Source organism: Strongylocentrotus purpuratus, unplaced genomic scaffold (assembly GCF_000002235.5).
Source record: "Strongylocentrotus purpuratus isolate Spur 01 unplaced genomic scaffold, Spur_5.0 spur5_scaffold_8, whole genome shotgun sequence".
Lineage (NCBI taxonomy): Eukaryota > Metazoa > Echinodermata > Echinoidea > Camarodonta > Strongylocentrotidae > Strongylocentrotus > Strongylocentrotus purpuratus.
In genome coordinates, this window is record NW_022145614.1 from 25,673,676 (window position 1) to 25,688,672 (window position 14,997).

Sequence of the window (14,997 nt, forward strand, 5' to 3'; positions counted from 1 at the left end):
TCATGATGGGGGTATAAGCACATTCTCATCACGGAAGACTGAAGAGACCTTTGATAAGTGACATAATTAAATTAAATGCGAGCGAGCGTAGCGAGAGAGCTTTAAAGAAATTGCTCTTAGACGTTTTAAATAAGGAGCACGTTAAATAATGAGAGGGAAAATGGGGCATTTATAGAAAGGAACAGGACACTTATTAGAAAAGGAAAGGAACACGTGTCAAAGTACAGAGGGTAATCATCAGAGGTGAAATGGGGTACTTTTTACACCTGAGAAGAGGCACTCACCAGGGATGAAAAAGGCACTTATAATGACTTATAAAAATGGAAAACGTGCATGTGTCAAAAAGGGCAGTTATTAGAGGTGAAAGGGGGCGCTCATCAGAGATGTAAAGAGCACTTATCAGGAGGGACGGAACACTATTCAAAGTAAAACGAGCATCTCTGAGATTTGAAAAGGGGCAATTATCCGTCGGAGGTGAAGGGGGCACTTATCTGAAGTGAAAAGGAGTACTTTCTCATATCTGTAAAGGGGCACTCATCAGAGATGAAAAGGGGCACTTATGAGAATGAAACGGGGCACTTTTCAAAGGTAAAAAGGGGTATTCATGAGAAGGGGAAGGGGCTCTTTGCTAAATTGGGGCACTTATTATAAGTAAAAGGGGCACATGTGAAAATAAAAGGTGCTCTTATCCGAGTTGAAGGGGTATTTTTTAAAAGGGGAAGGAGCACTTGGCAAAATAAAAGGGGCACCTCTCAGATTTTAATAGGGCAATTATCAGAGGTGTAGGGGGCACTTATTAAAAGTGAAAAGGGGCACTTACAAGATATTTAAAGGTGAAATTCAAAGAAAATCACAAATATGTCAACTAATGTATCACTATAAACTGGTAAGCTTACAGATGGCAATCGTACAAGTTTTAGGTCAACTACATATCGGGTGATTTATAAAAATACAAATACAACCACCTCCATAGCAACTGGGATATACGAGAGATTCGCCGGAAAAATAACGATGTTTTAATGACGTCACTATATGGACCACTACTGCCCAAGCAGACGACATCCCATAAAGAATGAACATAATTGCGAAGCTATTATTTGTCAAATTATAATGAGTTCAGTGTATATAAATGTAATGGCATGTCAAACCATTCAAAAGGGACATGACCCGATTCTGATAACTAAAATCTTTTGCTTGTAAATACACAGAATAGGGGTTAATTAACAATCAAAGAAACCAGACTTTCAAATTGAAAAACCCCCGGAATTATATTAAGGACGGCATTTGTTCCCTCATGAAACGGCGAACATACCGCGGTGTGTGCAGCTGAATATTCAATGGCGTCTTATTTTGTTTACAAGCGACAGATTCCTTTATTTTCGTATCGCTGCATTTTTTTATCAAAATAAAACCATGCGCGGGGTTTAGAGTGAGGCAATAGATTATACATTTAGCCTGACGGTAGTGAAGTAAGAGAAAGAACTCAAGAGAAGATGAAAACACAGGCACTGAAAATGTGTGAGATGTTATGGGACATCGTCTGCTTGTGCAAATCGTGTCCATACTGTGATCTCACACATCTCAGGAGCGTTCGGAGAGCTCTTCAGGTGCTATGCCGGGGCTGTATTTAAGCGTTTTACAATTTATAATATTAATTACTTCGAATGTTTCCAAGCATTGAATTTTGATAACCTTGTCGAATCAAATTTTCAACTTTGCAATAATGAAATAAAGTTAGTTTTTAAAATCAATGAATATCTACTTTAAAATAGGCACTTATGAGAATGTAAAATGGCCCTCATTGCAAAGGAACGTGGGAACTTGTCGAAGGAAAAGGGGCACATATAAGAGGTGAAAAGGGAAGGAGCACTTTTACAAATTAATAGGGGTACTTGTCAAAGTAAAAGGGGCACTTTTGGGGTACTTCAAAAAGTGGGTAGCTGTGCCCCCTGCCCTCTCCCCGGGAGCGCCACCTCTGGGGCCTCCACAATACAATGTGTGTGTGTGTGTATTTTTTTTTTTTTTACAGACGTGTATAAATTAGACATGATTATCTACGTCTGGGGACCGACCTTTAAACGTCACCATCCGAAAGACGTGACTCAGTTTCGAACCTGCGTCCTCGACTGAATCAGTTTGTAACTTCCACTGTTAGCTGGATTACAGGCGCACGCCACAACGCCTAAGTTCATAAGTAAAAGGGGCACATGTGAAATTGTCTTTTTATATAGTCTCAATTGCATACTTATTCTGCATTGCATGTACCATAATATGTATATTTCTCGTTTGTTAATATTTCAATTGGAACGACTTTGTAAAATAAAAGGCTCAGTAAACTTTATTTGCTGTTATTATGTAAATAAATGAAATAAAAAATGAGATGAAATGAAATTTCGATTTAAGATGTGAATAAAACTTCAGGTAGCAGTATAGATATAGGAAAACAGGTAATAATGCGATTGTTGACCAACATTCAGCAGGCCTACCTACAAGAAATAGATTAAATCTTTCTATCATCCAGGGCCCCGTCTTACAAAGAGTTGATATCAATCGCAACTTATTTGCGATTGATATCAATCGTGAACTATGTACATAAGAAATTGCGATTGATTGGAGGACTTACGATTGATTTGGATCGATCGTAACTCTTCGTAAGACGGGGCCCTGTTCTGTAGAACTATTTCTATTGTCTATTGTCTATTGTCTATTGGAAGATTCTTACGATTTAGATACGCATGTACAGATATTCGGAGAAACGGATTGTTAAATTCATAGTCAAATAAAATATTGAGATGTATATAAACAGACCCTTCGGCATTCATTATTTGCATTTAAAGTGTAAGCCTTATATTTCTGCCTAAAATTGAGATTGAGTGTTTTATTAATAATTCGACTTTTCTATTAGGAATAATCCTGGCCTTAACAATATACGGTGAATATAATTAGATTGGAGGTTATACCGCTACAGGAACTTAATTTTTTGCACAAAATAAAATAAATTAAACAAATGAGCTTATGCCTCAGTCACGTTCGCTCTACGGCTGGGATACGGCGGCCGCAGAAGATGGGGTCGCCGTGGGATTGCGGCACGGAGTTTTAACTTTATTTCATTTCTATGTTCGCCGTAGCATTTAGACACACAGTAGCCATGCCGTAGAGTGGTTGCACGACGACCATTCGTCGGGCGTACAGTGGCATTGCGTTTGCCGTGCGGCTGCCCTAGGGTCTTATGAATTACAATTGACTTTTGCGGACCCCAATAAAATTGCGGCGGCCGCAGGAATTCCACATGAGCCCTAGGGCAGCCTTGAGGTGGCCATATGGTGCCCTATATGACGGTGGCCTTTCAGCATGTGGCACACCCTGCGGGCAACGCAAGGCCCTGCATGCACGGCCCGGATACGCTCACTGCACGCCCATGGCAATCTGCGACGTGCGTGGAGCTAGTATATATCAGTTTTTTGTTCTTCATATGTATATTATAAGTAATATCTGTAAGAGGGTAAGAGGACACTTTTTTTTGGGGGGGGGGGGGGAGGGGGGGGGGGGTCTCAAAATTTGAAAATTTGACCTTTTAAAAAAAATAATAATAATTACAAAAAAAAAAATACCAATGGGGGGGGGGGGGGTTCAACCCCCAAACCCCGCCCCCCCTGTGTACTCGCCTGACCAAGACGCCCGCAGGGCCGCATTAAGGCTTCCCCAGGGCTCCTATGGATTCCTGCGGCCGCCGCAATTTTTTTCGTTTATGCAAAAGTCATTTGTAATTCATAAGACCCTATAGGGCAGCCGCATTGCAGACGCTAGGCTACCGTACGCCCGTCCTATGGTCGCCGTGGAACCGCTCTACTGCATGGCTACGGTGTGTCTAATCGTTATGGCGATCCTAAAAATAAATCCGCGTATAATCCCACGGCGACCCGTTCGGCCTGTACAGACAGGGTTACGCCCCAGGGTGACCCTGAGGCCACCACAGATTTTCTGCGGCCGCCGGAAATGTCTCTCGATTTTTAGGGCGTAAGGCCGCCGTATTCTAGTCGTAGAGCAAATGTGACCTAGGCATAAGTGACGTTTAGCGACAATTAGCAATATTTGAGCAAATGTTTCTGAAAGTGTTTGCGAAAGGCAGTTGGCGACTATTACGACTGTAAGCAAATGTTAACGACAGTTTTTGCGAAGATTAGCAACTATTTGCCAATCCTTTGCCAGTATTTGCGATTGTTTGAGACCTTTTGCCGTCCTTTTGCTAACTCCTTGTACTCAATGGGTCGATTTTTGTAAAGGAACCATATGGTAACGTGGTCGCTAGCATTGGCGGAACAAAGAGAACTGGCGATAACAAAGAGCGACACCGTACAACCGTTTGCAAAGGCTTACGACTGTTTTGCAAACGCCTGCAACTGTTTGCGGAAAAATAAATTCGCGAAGAAATTGACAGTATGCGACAGTGAAAACTGGTTGCAAACTTTCTTGCAACCTTTTGCAACCTTTTACGAACCCTGGCGATCGCGAGACCCCAAATTCGCTACGTTCGCAAGCATTCGCCGCTCAGTAAGAGAGGGCCTTATCTCACTGAGCGGCGAATGCTTGCGAACGTAGCGAATTCGGGGTCTCGAGATCGCCAGGGTTCGTAAAAGGTTGCAAAGGTTTGTAAAAGGTTGCAAGAAAGTTCGCAAACAGTTTTTCTTGTCGCAAAGAAATTTTGGACATCCAAAAAGGGGAACCCTGATTTTCGCCATCATTCGTCGGAAAAGTTGGCGAATCCAAATTCGCAACGTTCGCAAGCATTCGCCGCTCAGTGAGATAGGGTTACGTTACGTCTTTGCGAATGGAGAAGAATGCCAGGCATTTCTGGTTCTGATACAATCCTCTCATGCCAAAGTATTGTGTGTGTGGGCGTGTGCGTGTGTGTGTGTGCGTGCGTGAGTGTGTGTGTGTGTGTGTGAGTGGTCGCATAAATACCCTGCTGTGTGTACGTAATGCACATGATCTTCAACAATGTTCAATTCCTTTTTCTTTTAATTACTTCAAAAGCTCACAGTATGCCTCAACTCTTAGTACCACATCATCAGGCAGTTTTCCTTGAAGTGTTAGCACATGGTCATGGTTGTGCACATTTCTGTAACAAATTTGCTTACAACCTGTCGATAGCATTGAGGTTAGTAGCTTGTAACAATCATTGTAACTTGCCATTTGGGGTTTAATGAAACAACGTACAGTACTCGAACCCTTTCTGCCCGCCTTTCTGTAAGAAGTGCCTCAGTTGTCCTAATCCCTTACAATAGATTTGCTCTTCTGTTAAGCTGTTAACCCCCTCTCTCTCTCTAATCGCGGTGATTTTAGTATTTTGATTGCAATGATTGCGGAATGAAATTTGCAAACTTTTAAATCCTTCTTCCTAGAGACAATGATCCCCTCTATTAAACGCGAGGTTAACGTTCCTATCTGTATGCAGGTGCGTGATGTCTTTTTTTATGCAGAGTTAAGAAATTAAGAATTAGGAAATTGGGACAAGTACGCCACCCTTTTTATAATCCTGCTTTTATTTATTTATTTATTTATTTCTAATATTTTGACAGGGTAGCCCATTCACCAACAAGTAGTGGTCTTCCATGGGGCCCTGAATGAACATATTTACATCGTTTATAACATTTATACAGAACAGTTACAAAAATAATACTCGTTTGCAAAATAAATATAATCATTAACCTAGTAAACAGTAATGTCAATAGGAAAATATTAATTAAGTCGCAATTATGTGAATAAGTCATGTAAATATTACAGAACATGCACGTAGTGTATGTACGGCTGAGCCATTCACAAATTACAACTTTGTTTAAACAATCTCTTAAATGAATTGACAGAGGAAGCCGTTCTCAATGAATTATCTAGCTTATTCCATTCAAATATGGAAGAAACAATTGGGCTACACTTATAACAATCAGTGTGAAATCTAGGCACACGTAAACATCCACTGTCTATTTGCCTTGTATGATGCTCATGTACATCATTAGGATTGATTAAGCCTACCTGAAGGTAAGAAGGTGCTAAGTTATGAACGCATTTATATATCATCATAACGCGACTTAACTCAAACCGCTTGTCTAGTGTCATCCATTTAAGACTTGTGAACAAATCAGCCGACGGTGTGTCATATGTCTTGTTCAATATTATTCTTGCGGCCCTCTTTTGAATTTTTTGCAGCTTAGTTGTATGAGAATGAAATCGGTTCGACCATACAATAGAGCAGTAATCTAATCGTGGCAACACTAGACTGTTATAAAGTAACTTTAAGGATTTTTGAGGCAAAAAACTTTTTGCTCTCTTTATCATGCTAATGTTTTTCTGGGTAAGTTTACTTACGTTTTCGATTTGTTTAGACCATTTCAATTCTTCATCTATCAAAAGTCCTAAGCATTTGGTGAATTGAACTCTTTTGATCAAATTGCCGTTTAATGAAATGGTAAAAGATTCAATTTTCTTGAGATTAGCAGGAGAGCCTAATAACATGACACAAGTTTTTTCAGTGTTAAGAACAAGACGATTTTCCTTAATCCATGCCATGACTCTGTTTAACGCAACAGTTAATTTTTCTTCCACAACAGTTGCATCATTTGCACTGACGGTAAGTGTCGTATCGTCAGCATACATATCTATGATACCTTCAGGAGTACATTCAGGTAGACTATTAACATATATTGAAAATAAAAGGGGACCAAGAATTGAACCTTGTGGCACACCTAATTTGATGGTTGATGGATGCGACTTGGCTCCTTTGAATTGGGTCACTTGTTGTCGATCCCCTAAATATGATTTGAACCAATAAATAGTCCTATTACTACAACCTATACAAGCTAGTTTATGTAGAAGTAGCTCATGGTCAACAGTATCAAAAGCCTTACGAAGATCTATGAAGGCAACTGCAGAAATTTTTTTGTTATCAATATTCAACGACCATTGATTTACAAGTTTTGCAAGGGCAGTAGCTGTTGAATGTTTAGGTCTAAATCCAGACAGATTAAGGTGTAATAATTGATTCACGTCCAAGAATTCACTGAGTTGTTGGTGGACGGCCCTTTCTATAATTTTACTCACGATAGGTAATATTGAAATGGGGCGGTAATTATTCAAAGAAGAAATATCCCCAGATTTGAATATTGGTACTACCCGAGCCTTTTTCCATTCACGTGGAACAACTCCTGTAGACAGGGATTTGTTAATGATATCACAAAGAGACTCTGCGATAACATTCTTCGTCATCTTTAAAAGTTTACAGCTGATGTGATCTTCACCAGTTGCTTTATCTATACTCAGATTATCAATCTGTTTCAATACAAAATCCTCAGTAATCAAATTCAAATTAAATTGCGAATGAGTTGGACCAATATTATTGTCCTCGTCCACTCTCAGTTGAGACTTATTCCTTCGCAGGTCCTTTGTAATCTTAGTAGCATTAGAAATGAAAAAGTCATTAAAAGCTTCAGCAATATTTGCATTGTCTGACACATTAGCACCATCAACATTTATGCTATTGGGAGATATAGGTAATGACTTAGGCACCAGGTTTCTCAAACATCTCCACATTTGCTTACTATTGTTATGATTTTGCGAGATCTGGTCTGCATTATATTCTCTTTTTCTTTTCCTCATGAGATGAATAACTGTATTCTTTAGATATTTGTAGGTGTCCCAAAGATCATTACTTTTGTTAGCTTTAGCAGCTTTGAGAACTTTATCACGTTCCGTCATAAGCTTAACAATCTCGTCAGATATCCATGGACATGCCTTTTTTCTTATCCGCTTTTTACATACTGGTATGTGCTTGTTGATTATATTATTGAATAGAGTCAACCACATATCCCACGCAACATCAACATTATCTATATCTTTTATGACCTGCCAAGGAGTACTTCTCAATTCATTGTAAAATTTCTCCTCGTCAAGATTTTTAAACGAGCGAGTATTACAAAGAAATATTGGTAACATAAAATTCGTTCAACATAAAAATGGTTTGCGAGGCACACCTATAGAGGCTTAGGGTTATAATGGCAAGGTTGCCCGTATAAAAAAGATGATGATATTTAAAATTCAAGAACACAATTAAGGTTGGAACATCAACAAAAAGAAGGGAACAAAAAGAAAGAATTGGAGACTTGATACGGTAAACGCAAAGGGAAAGTAGGTTGAATAATCACAGGACAAGCGGGGAAAGAAGGGGGAAAAGAGGGGAGATAAAAGGTAAACAGAAAAGAAGGTGGGTCAAATAAGTACAGGAGAAACAGAGTGAGAGAGGAATAGATGGAGAGAGAAAAAGGGAGAGGAGTGTAGATCAGAATAAATAGTGAGAGAAAATTCGGAGGAGGTCTAAAAAAAAAACGGTGGCTCCAAGATGAAAAGCAAAAGACAATTACAAAACATTTACTGTATAGAAAACCGCACGAACCCAAAACGATTATGTACGCATATACCCTGATAATTATATTACAATTTACTCATTACTCGTAAGCTTGCAAATAATGTTTGTATATAGCTGTTTGGTATTTGAGAATGTTAGAAATTCTTCAAGGCATTGTCTAACAATGCCAAACCTGATATGCATGGCCCTACGTGTTATTAGCGTCTGTTATATGGCGTAATATTGAAGCCCTAAACAAATTGCGCTTCAAAATGATCATGAAGTTCCACCAAAAAGTAAATATTTTGGAGTGACCAGTTTTACCATAAGCATTAACCCCAAAAGACTTAAGTATTATAACAACCGTTGGGAAAACGGTTTTTGAAATTTCGAATTCCAATCTAAATATCTTGATAATCAGACGGGCGATCGGCTTGTAAACGTCATGTGATTCCTGAATGACCTACAGGTTTATAATTATGATTGCAGCATGAGCTAAATCCAGGATTTTTTTGAGAACCTGAGACAAAGATACCTAATCCCTTTAGAAGATGTAAACGTTTAAAAAGAGGGGCTGTATGTGAACGGAAATCAACAAGTGTGAGAATTTAGATTACATTATTTTGTAAAATAAATTTACGGTTCAAAGCTGTGGAAGAGGCCCTGCCCCATATAATATTCCATAATTCAAGTACGGCAAAAGAAATGTATTGTACATAATATGGAGGATTTGTAGAGGTAATGCATGAGATAACTTTAATATTATACCACCATTTATAGACAACACTTGATTAAAGATAAATTTGAGTTTTGGTAAAAAAAAATTAAAAAAATTAAAAAAAAATTCTCACAGAATCAAACGAAACTTACACTGAATGTTCAAGAGTACAAATAAATGTCATGTGCCAAACAATTTTGGAAGAAAATGTATAATGGCTGAGTAATGAGCATAGAAAGATAAGGAAATCAAGGTATAGTAGCCCCAACACCATTTTTGTAGTCCCATATACATCTTTCTGTGTACAGGGCTTGTTACTTTACCAATACTGGGCCAAATTTATTATAATTTTCATGACTCCAGAACATTGCAGTACACACCAATACTTACATGCTACATGATCAACTTTTTCTGATCCATTCCACACCTTTTCTTTCACAATGCAATCGCATTACCAGAACTCACCTTTATCTTTAAGACTGTCTATGTGACTTTTCCAATTCAGATTCTTATCAATAATCACAATAAGAAATGTCATACCATCAACTCGTTCAATGGGATTCAAGTCGATTTAAATATCATTGTTTTGAAGTAATTCTCCTTTCTGACAGAAACTCATGAATTTACTTTTCTGAATATTTGAGAGAGTTTCTTTGCTTGGTGCCATTCTATTAAATTAGCGAGATTGCTGTTATTATCTTCATTGAGTTTATTCGTATCTCTGTTACGAAATATCAAGTTCTATCGTCTGCATATAAAAGAGTAACAAACTGTTTTAAGGATTTATAAATATCATTAACGTAAACGAGGAAAAACAATGGGCCGAGGATTGGCCCTTACGGAATTCCACATTGGACGAGTTTTTATTTGATAGGGTCTGAATTGATTAAACTGCAAGGTTCTGGAATCATCAAAATGATAAGAAATGTGGCCCAGTCTTCGTAAAGTTACAAGCACTGTACACAGAAAGATGTATATGGGACTACGCACACGTGCGTGACACGTGCGTTTATCTCTCACAGTCCAATAGATAAACTAATTTACCAAATATATCAATTAGTAGGCGATTTCCCGGCAAAAATTTTATCATGTACTAGTAAATACATATTTTTTCACATGATTGGTAATAAGAGCTTCCATTTCATTTTTTGAAATTGGGGCGTTTCCAATACTGATCTTTACCTTTAAAGTCACCAGTTATAATTATAACAAGGCCTGTTGTCTATATTCAAACGAGGAAGACATTCTTAAACGCATCTGAGCTACAATCAGGAGTTTTGTAGAAGATAACTAAAAAAGTATTTTAGATGTACTATATAATATCTCGATAAGAAATGTATTTAATTTTGTCCCTGGTGAAATTAAAGTCCTCACGCATTTTATAAACTAGTTCACGGTTTAACTAAAGGCAAACACCACATCCTTTGCTCTGTGTTCTAGGTTTCTGAATTAAAGAGTAAAATAGAATGTTATACGACGTTTGCAGGCTATTTAAAACCAGGTCTCTGTTGAAACCATACATTTCAAAAATATACAATAAATTTTGTATGAAATCAATTCAACGAGGAAACTTCTCGGCTATGCTCGGGGCATTCATATCAAATATAGATATACCTATTGTTATTGAAGGAGTCAATTTAGTTATATTTATATATTTAATGACAATTTCGTTTGAGCCAGATTCATCAAGTAAAGAAGGTGGAGAAAAAATATCCAAGTCATTAGAATTTGGAGTGGTTGACAGTTGCAATCTGCTATTCTAATTGATCTTCAATATGATTAAACGGCAAGATAGGCATGGTTACCTTTTATGGGTTGAAGTCCTTCATCATCTAGACAATCACTGTGTACAATAGTCTGACATATATTGCTGTTTACAGTATATGTAAAGACACTTTATTTGAGTGATATAAACAATTTAAAAGATTATGTAAAAACCCAATTGAGAAGAAAATTATTACATTGTGAATGTTTCCTTCTATTCTACCCAATAATACCATCTTCCTCACACTTTTCCTGACACGGATGACTGAGAGCACCAAGTTTTCTCTTTAGTCTAGTCTATTTCTACCAAGTTAGGGCTAAATTTAATCATACATAGGGGTCGAATAATACATTTAGTTTCTTTCAATCTAAAACCATTTTCAGGTTTTATCGATAAGGTTGAGTTCTGGTCGTGCGATTGCATCGTGAAATAAACATGTCTGGAAGTACTTGGAAAAGGTCGCTTATGTAACACATAACTATCGGTGTATTCTTTAAGGGTGAGGAATCTTTAACATTTTGATACAAATACTGAGTGTTTCTGAAAGTCACATGCAGTGTAATAATAATAAATATAATAATAAAAACGGTACTCATAAAGCGCTTATCACCGAAGTCTCTAAGCGCTATAAACAAACAAAATAGACTGATAAACAAATATGTATTAAACAAAACAAAAAAGTGCAAATAAACCTACAAATTACAAATACATATGAAATACACATCAATATGAACAGAGTGAGTTAATCATCAAAAGCAATTTTTAATAAATTTGTTTTGAGACAAGTTTTGATTTGGTGAACAGTTTGACAGTTTTTGACATTTAAAGGTAGTCTAAACATATTTGTGGCTTACACCCAGTAAATAAGATCGATTGATCGATCTGTATTGAAAAACAAGTCAGAAAAATCTTGGAACCAGCGGGATTTGAACCTGCCATCTACTGCTTGCCGGGCAGCAACTCTACGACCAGGCCATCACTGGTCCATGGCACAGTCACGATGAACTAGAAACAAATACCTAAGCTCTCCTGATCGATCAATCGATCTTATTTACTGGGTGTAAGCCACAAATATGTTTAAATAATTGAAATTTCTCCCAGGAAGCATTACATTTATAAAGGTAGTCTGTTCCAAAGTTCAGCAGAAGCTTTGCAAGAAGAGCGATGACCATAAGAAAAAGTTGACACCGACGTAGGCACGTGGTTGAATTGTGAAGATGACCGTAGATTGCGTGAGGGTTTGTATTCCTGGATTAGTTTTTGCAGATAAAATGGTGACAATTCTTGAATGCAGTAAATCCAAGATTTTGTACATAATGCGGTACGTCACCGTCAACCAATGCAATTTGCGAAGTAATGGAGTAATGTGTTCACAAGAACGTGTGCGTGTTACAAGCCTGGTAGCAGAGTTTTGGATTCTCTGGAGTTTTGCAAAGTGCGAGTCCGGAAGGCCATAAAGATGGCTATTGCATTGATCAAGACGGCATGTAATAAATGCGTGTAAAAGCGTTTCGGTAGATATCAAAAAAAATTTCTAATACAACCTGTTTTGTACAAAGGCGTATGAAGCTGAGCGACAAATATTTTGTTTATAATCATCCACCCTAAGATGTATATACACTGTCGCTCATAAAAGTGGAATATTTTTTTTTTACCCCAATTTATGGAATTATTTTAAAAATAATTTAAAAATAATAGATCTAGATAATAGTATACATACTCAAATTTTTATTGAATAACAATTTGCCAATGTGTGTTTTGCGTGACTGCTAAAGCATGTGTAGTATGCTACTATGCTTATCAAGTAGGGGACCTACCCCCGTAAGTCATAAATGACAGTAATGAGGATTAATGCCCCACAAAAGGGCACTAATATAGCACATCGACACGGTTTTGATCCTGGGGCTTCACAGTTACGAGGTCATTGCTTTGTCACTGAACCATGACTGTACGCATCGTAGGGTAGGGGGCAGTTTCCATAAATAAAAAAAAAACAGAAAATGCAATAAATTTTCAATAATTTATTGCATTTTACCCCGGTTCCCAACATAAACAAATCTTCTGTGTGCATATGCCTTGAGCCATAATGCATGGCCGTCGAGAGGATTTTTTTTATGTTGGGGACCGGAGTAAAATCCAATAAATCATTGAAAATTTATTGCATTTTCTGTTTTTTTTTTTATTTATGGAAACTGCCCCCTACCCTAGCCCCCGCTGCGTATAGTCATGGTTCAGTGGCAAAGCAATGGCCTCGTAACTGTGAGGCCCCAGGATCAAAACCATGTCGATGTGCTATATTAGTGCCCTTTTGTGGGGCATTAATCCTCATTACTGTTATTTATGACTTAAGGGCATAGGTCCCTCAGTTGATAGGCATAGTAGCATACACATGCTTTAGCAGTCACGCAAAACACACATTGGCAAATTGTTATTCAATAAAATCTCAATATGTAAACTATTATGTAGATCTATTATTTTTTAATTATTTTTTAAATAATTCCATAAATTGGGGTAAAACAACAATATTCCACCTTTATGAGCGACAGTGTATATGGGACTTAGTATAAATTTGGATGAAAGTTGTGCCACTCTATTCATCCTATCCTTGTCATATTTTGCTTACGAGGCCATCACTTTCAGCGGACACTTTTCCATAATACTCTTACGTACTTACCCTAAAAGAACGAAAAAAGCTCACAATTAATTTTTCAGTCATATTGTGCATAGGCTTTGAACTTAAGCTGCTCCGGACACAGCGAGAGGCTGACAGAGCTGCAGGCTCTGTTCGAGGCTTTAGGAATATATCTCAAGTGTCAAATTCGAGTCTGTGCCTGCAATCTAGGGTAAAGTAGGGCGAGAATTCGGGGAAAATTCTCGTCTTGATCAGTACTCAAGATTACCTCATCCTTGAAAGCATAGATTTATCTAAAAACTGTATTCTGCTCTATGTGATGACGACATCGAATAGGTATGATAGGTGAATTTAGGTACCTGTAACTGTAAGCAAAATAACAGTGTTGTATTCTGCATCACAAACAGCATGTCCCTGTTCCAAGTATATAAAGAAGGAAATTGACCTCGGAAAGCGTGTCAAACTACCGTTACGAATTCCATCATGAGAAGTTTGCCAATAGAATAGGTAAATTAACATTTTCCAACTATTGAAAATGAAGGGGGAAAAAAAAAGGAGATGAATAGAAAGGGGGTCGGTGTTATAAAGGCGCGCCTGTTGGTATGGTGACAAAATTAATTAAACATGTGCATGACAACTGCTTTTTATCGATCTTCAACATTCCTGGTATGCTTACTTTGGGACCATGCCTTACATAGTAATGACTCAGAAAATAGAAGTCTAATGACATTCATGTTGTCTTGAATGAATGCTGTAATCTGATTATACATGGATTGAATAATATTACACACGTAGACAAGGACTGAGAAAAAAATTACGCAAATGAAATTCGGTACAACCATGATGATTAGAGCCCGAGAAGTCTAATGGATTTGATGAATGCGGATCTAATTTCCTAATTGCAACAGCAGGCCAGACGTCGAGCCGTGAACATTTGGGATGATTCAAGGAGAATGAAGGAGAGGGAGAGAGAGAGAGAGAGAGAGAGAGAGAGGGAGAGAGAGAGAGAGAGAGGGGAGAGAGAGAGAGAGAGTGAGAGAGAGAGAGAGGGGGGGGGGGGGGGAGAGAGGGAGAGAGAGAGAGAGAGAAAGAGAGAGAGAGGGAGAGAGAGAGAGATGAAGAGAAAGAATGTGTGGATAATTATCGATGGATGTTTACATCAGATTACATGATGCGACAGGGGTGTAGTGATGAGGGCGAGTGCCCTCTTCATGGAATGACATGCACAGTAAGAGAGAAAGGGAGAGAGGGAGAGAGAGAGAGAGAGGGGGGAGAGGGAGAGAGAGAGAGAGAGGGGGGAGAGGGAGAGAGGGAGAGAAAGAGGTTGAGAGAGAGAGGGAGAGGGAAATATATATATATATATATATATATATATATATATATATATATATATAAAGAAAAAGAATTTTCTGTGTGTGCGCGCGTGTGTGTGTGTGTGTGTGTGAGAGAGAGAGAGAGAGAGAGAGAGAGATGATAAGATGAATTAC